Source organism: Panonychus citri, unplaced genomic scaffold (assembly GCF_014898815.1).
Source record: "Panonychus citri isolate SS breed McGregor unplaced genomic scaffold, ASM1489881v1 Contig00115, whole genome shotgun sequence".
Lineage (NCBI taxonomy): Eukaryota > Metazoa > Arthropoda > Arachnida > Trombidiformes > Tetranychidae > Panonychus > Panonychus citri.
This window is the reverse complement of record NW_026515520.1, coordinates 561,179-567,381: the sequence shown is the minus strand read 5'-3', so window position 1 is coordinate 567,381 and position 6,203 is coordinate 561,179.

The following is a 6,203-nucleotide window of genomic DNA, read 5'->3' as shown; positions in this document are numbered from 1 at the left end:
AAAGTTCTAACACTGTTGATAATGATTCTTAATTTTTTTCCTTTCCTTTTCTTACTCATCTTCAGACTCATATTATATCAAGTTTAATAGATTATATTAAGTTTTGTTTCCATGATTGAAGAACTTGATCCATCAGAATAACTTATTAGTATTTTGATTTAATGTTGATTGTTTTATTTTCCGTTGAATGTAATTACTTTCAACAATCATCAAATGGGTTTCAAGTTACATCAAGAGTCAGCATTTAATTTACTTGTCATTGGAATTAGTTAGTAAGTTATTAAATTGATTAAAATGAAAATTATGTAAACATTGGTTTTCTTTCAAAGGGAATGTCAACATTTCAGATCGATAAAGATGCTGATTATGAATATAATCTGAATAATAATAGGGAATTCAGATTTTGGGTTAGTTTAATGGTGACTTTTATTGTGTCAATATGATGAAATGAATTACCCTTGACTTTTATTACCATTCAATTGTTAAATCAATAGTAATTGTCCTGATTTAAACTAAATTAAATGATCCGAGAGGAAACAAATGATATGCAAGTTTACCTACAATTGAGGTTGAAAATTTTTCCTCTCCGTCAATTTATTCAGGGTAAATTACAAATCTACGAAATTGTAGTTAAAATAATGAATTTAAAGTTTAACCCACTAATCATCTTGATATTTACGACAAAGTAGAAGATGAAATCATCAACAATCAACATGAATATCTGAGAATCATTGAACAATTTTCACAATCACCCAGAATGAAACCACTATTATCTGTTTTTATGCTTGGTTTATTCTCGGTCTGATTTAATGACGTATCGATATTGGTAAATGATCGAGAAAAAATTTAATCGCAGGGAACGATTAATATGATGCTAATGAGAATCTATGATAAAAATATCTCTTGAAGAGAGGAAGTGTATCGAGAACAAAATTATTTTAGCTTTCAATTTCATCTTCATGTAAACTCAGCTGATTATTTAGAAACAGCGATCCTATCACATAAAGAAATAGAGAGATGTAATTTTGTGAAGAAATAACAAAGTTACCAGAAGAAAGAGTAATTAGTTGTATTGTTTTGATTTCTAATCCTCTTAATCTTTACTCTAATTCAAACTTAAGAATAATCTTAGCTATTTATTTCTGTGAAACTTGAAACTTGATGAAAAGTTGAATTCGTTTCCATAGAAAATAAGTAATAATTTTCAATTGAAATTGATAATTGAATGTGAGAATTAACAATTTGTCTCCAGTTAAATTTGCATGTAAATTTAAATGCAAATTTTACCAACTTATCCAATCATTTCCAGGGATTAAGAGTGAAACTCAAATTTGAATTTCATCATTGAGATTAGCGACTCAGAGTTTTCAGAATGATTGAGCAAAAAAAAACTCTTCAAATTTTAATGACCTAATAATTATATCTAATGATCGTTATCACAGTTTATGTAGTAAATTGATACAAGAATCGGGTATGGGTGTTAATGTGAATGTCAATGGAGTAAACAACATGAGTATTAGGTGATGGATATTAGGTCATCACAAGTTGACATTATACTTTGCTTGTCTTTCTCTGTATCATAAGTGATTGTCAACAAGAACCAGAAACAAAAAACACCAAAAAAAAAACAATAAGAAAGTCAACTGTCATTGTCTTAACAAGAAAATCAAATCAATCTTAACTCGATTAGTGAGCAAGAAAAATAAACTTGTACAGTTTATGATGATAATAATTAAAAGCAGCAACAACAATCAATGAAAAAAAAAGCACCAATAAAACTGATAATTTCATTTGATAATCAGTTAACTTGTTAATCTTTACAGCGATCAATATAATGAAACTTTTTTGTTTCATTGCTTTTTTTAAGCACTTGAAGTTATCATGTTTTCATTCAATTATCGGTCTTCACAATTGTAAGACAGAATAATTGTAAAAAAAAGCAAAGGGGTTGAACTTTGTGGGGGAAAATTTGAGATGAGGAGGTTAGATGATCAATTTGAGATCGATGGATGTGATTGAGATAAAACTCGGAAAAGTCTGTAGGCTTGAAGACAAGAGTTCAGAAGATTTTCGGTCCCACAAAATACCGAATACACGATTCTTTTAGGATCACTGAGTTTCTCTATTGTACTTACGCTTGTGTTTTCACTTTCACTGATAATTCTAAAGAATTCAGATTTGGACAATTAAACATAAAATGTCTAATTAAAGAAGGTTGAATTTTAGGAACTTGAGAGATGGATGGATTGTAACACTTAGAAGTGCAGAATCACCTTAATTAAAATTGAGAGATTAAAGATGAGCAAGTTAACTATTTTAATGTTAAACATTGACTGAAGATTATAGAGGAAAATTATTCTTTTAGAATAAAAAAAAAAGGGGTGACAATTGGGATATCAATTAATGATGAAAAGGGGTTACAATTAAAACAAGGAAAACAAATTAATCAAATTAACCAAGTTAATCATATTAGTGATGAGGTGAAACTATTGTTACAAAGTAACTCTTTTAGTCTCTATGTCTCGACATTATGAACAATATGGTTAACATGTAGAGAAGATAAAAAAGATAAAAATTAACCAAGATAAGTCTTTAGACTTAACAATGGTAAAGGCTAAAAAATAAAAGAAAGAAAAAAGAAAGAGGGAGAGAAAGAGAAAATCGGGTCTCTTACTTTTGTTACCAATTTTTGGTCAACTTAAAAGATGTAGAGATTTGGGTAGATACAATTAAGAAAATTAGTTAATTGTAATTAACTGAATTAACATTAACTATATCTTTAGATATAGATTTGAATTTAGATTAATTTCCATTGGACAATTAGTTAGGAATATAAATTAATCAACTCAATCAGTTAATCAGGGATACTAATTAATTAGATTGGTTAAGAGTAACAATCAAGAAATTTACAACTATAGTTGTGGGAGTGGGAAAACTAATGTTAACAATGGAAAATTAAGAAACAAAATTTAAATTGTTGAATTTATAAAAATGAAAATAAAAAGAAAAGCACAACAATTAACTAATTGTTGAGATGAAGAAGAAATTAGAAAATTTAAATTGATTCCAAATCATGATAGTGATGGAAAAGGAAGCCTGAGGATTTCAAGATTTTCTACCCTTCAGTCCCCAGCACTTTGATGAAGATACTTCTTCAGGGTTTCCTTTGGAATCCTATTGTGATTTGGTGGTGATGTGGATGAAGATGATGATTGAACTACGGGAGGAGATGGAGTGTTCGGCCTAACATGGTGTGGATGGAGCGGGTTTTCCTTGGATCTTGAGAACCAAATGATAAGGGAGGGTCTGAGAGATTATCAATATGTATTTTACTGAAGAATCCAGGGCTTGATTAGGTGAGGTTGATGATGAGGAAGATCCTGAGGGAACATTTTCAAAAAGCTTTTTCATTTCCGCTTGAGAGACTAATGGATGAACAGTTTCATCGAGTCCAAGCTGATAAGCAACGGGGTTATTGTTTTTTCTTTGGGATGAGTTCGGAGGATGAACGATATTGAACAGGGTAAATGGTGAAGGTTTTTCATATGATGATGATGTTGGAGGTCTCACAATTCTTGTTGAAACCATTGATGGAGGTGATGAGGATGATGATGATGATGGAATTGGTGATGGTGCGGGGGAAACGCATTGGAATGATGAGTATTCCGGGTTCTCTCGGTGATGTTGATGATATGACCAGTCAGTGGCCACTTTGCTTTTTTCGAATCTATCAATTCAGTGAGTTTCTTGTGTAAATACGAAACTTTATCATTTCGCACGTAGAATTGAATAGATTGATTGTGGATTCCACGACCAGTGGACTTGACTTTTTCCTCGATATCTTGCCAGAATGCCATATACATCCTCATAGCGGTAAGAGCTTCGACGGCGGGTGAGTGGGGTCTGTCTCTAATTGTGTATCCACTGAAGATGATGAAAGCAAGGAGATAATGAGGCGGGTGTAGTCCGATAGGAGAAATAAACAGTGACATCTCGCATCTTAGGTCGAAGAATGTCGATCATCAGGGAAAGTTGTAGACATTTCAGTAGAGAAACAAGTCCAGCACCAACAATTTGTTTAGCACAGGCCAAAAGCAAAGAACTTGATCTCTAACTGACGCGAGGTGTTTGGCGAATTTTAAATCGTCTTTTGTTAACCCATGAAAGTGGGTATCCATGAAGTGAATGTCCTTATAGTGGACTAGGGTTTCATAAACGACATCACAGTTACCGTCAATGATAACAATCCAAACGGGATGATGTACGATTTTTCGAACTCCTTCGGCATTGAATCGAATTATTCGAACATATGAAGCATTGATCGAATAAACATTGGAAGGATCAGGATGTTCACTGATTTGTTCGGCCAGAAATTCTTTTTGATTCGAAGAGAGATCTTCGACTTGTTGGTCCACCAGCGCGTTGAAAATAGCAGCGGCTTTATTTTTTCGATTGACTCGATATTCGAGTCTGAGCGGGTTAGAGGTGGAGGAAGATTTTGTCAGGGTTACCAATTCTCTTAGGGATGGAAACCATTCGGAAATTTTATTTTTAACAACATTTTGCTCTTCCAGGGTCAATCTAGAAAGAGGGTTAATGGCAGTGTAGGGGGTGTTTGGTTGACCAGCATCAGGGGATAACCTGAGAGGTGAGCAAGGAAGATCATGTTTGGGTCTTCCCTCACTGAACTTTAACCATTCTTCCGAATCTTTGAGAAGATAGTGGGGAACGGGATTTGACTTGGATGACCAAGTAGTTCGAGGTCGAGATGGAGCGGGAGCGTAAGAGAGAACGGGAGGAAAGCCTATTGTTCGAACAAATTCTTCATTTTCTGATAGGGGAAGAGTAGGGTCTTTTCTTTTGTTGAAAGTTTCCCAAAAACCTAATCTAAGATTCGCATGAGAACGAATGCTAGTGTCCGATAAAAGAGGGTCAGTTGGATTTTCTTCTTTGTTAACCAAAAGACAGGCATATAATTCGAATTTTTGTTCGAAGTTGAACTCGTGGGTTGAGTAGGAAATTTGCGGAGTGGGTGCAAGTTTGATGTGAGGAGGGATGAAGCTAACTAAACGCTTGGGATTGATGGAGGAAAGTTCCTTTACAGAGGAGCCTTGACGAAAGATTGAAATTGATTCGAGATCCACTTCTTCCCTAAACAATCCTAATCGACATTTTGATTCGTGAGCCGAAAGTAAATTAGGACTTAATTGTTTAGCGCAGAGAGTGTACCTACAATTAAATTTACAGTTTCGATAGTTAACGTAAGTTGATGAATAAGTAATCGAGCTGTAAGTGGGGTAATCATCGATGGAGGAAAAGTTTCTTAAACATGATGGAAAGAGGCAAATGAATTTATTGGGTTTCGACGGTGGGGTTAATTTCAAAATTGCGATCAAATTTTGCACGAAGATAACGCAATTGGTACAATACCAATGCTTACAAAAGTCGCATTCGATGGGGATAAGAGAGATTTGCTCACAGAAGAAGCAACGAATTTCATTAATAAATGAATCTAACTTTTCATGGGTGACTGAAGATTTTGAGATACCTTTAGGTATTTTCGGAAGAGGAACTGAATAGATAATTTCATCTTGATAAAGGTTTAGAAAAAGTTTTTCTCTAATCATTTTTTCGAATTTCTGTCTAATATTTTTGAAATTCTGATTTTTCATTAAGACTAATTGTCTAACTTGCTTGTATTTATCGATCGAAACATGATCGGGAAGTTCAGTCGGAAGAGGAGCAGGGATTTCATTTGGGAAGAATTTAGGAAATTCACCGGGCTTTGGGTATTTATTCGTTTCGGAAGAAGTTGATGGTAAAAAGTTAGAGAGGTTCGACTTAACAATGATCTTACCTTGAGTTTCTTCTTCCATTTGATTCCGGAGAGAAATTTTCCTTAATTGGTTTGGATGAGAGGAAGCGATTGAATCTAGAGATTCAATTGAAACTGAACGTTTAAGAGTTTGTTGGGTAACCAGAGGAGATTGAAATTTAACAGTTTTTAGTTCAACAGTTTTCTTTGGTGGTGAGTTGAGATCGATAAGGGGATGATCGGGTTCGGTTGAAGAGGCAATTGGACCAGGGATGTACCAACAATCAGGGTCACTTTCATAACCACAGTTCGGGATAACAGATTTCAAGAGATGAGAATTAGCACGTTTATTGGAGAAAGAAACGGGAACACTAGAAGGTGTGGGTGG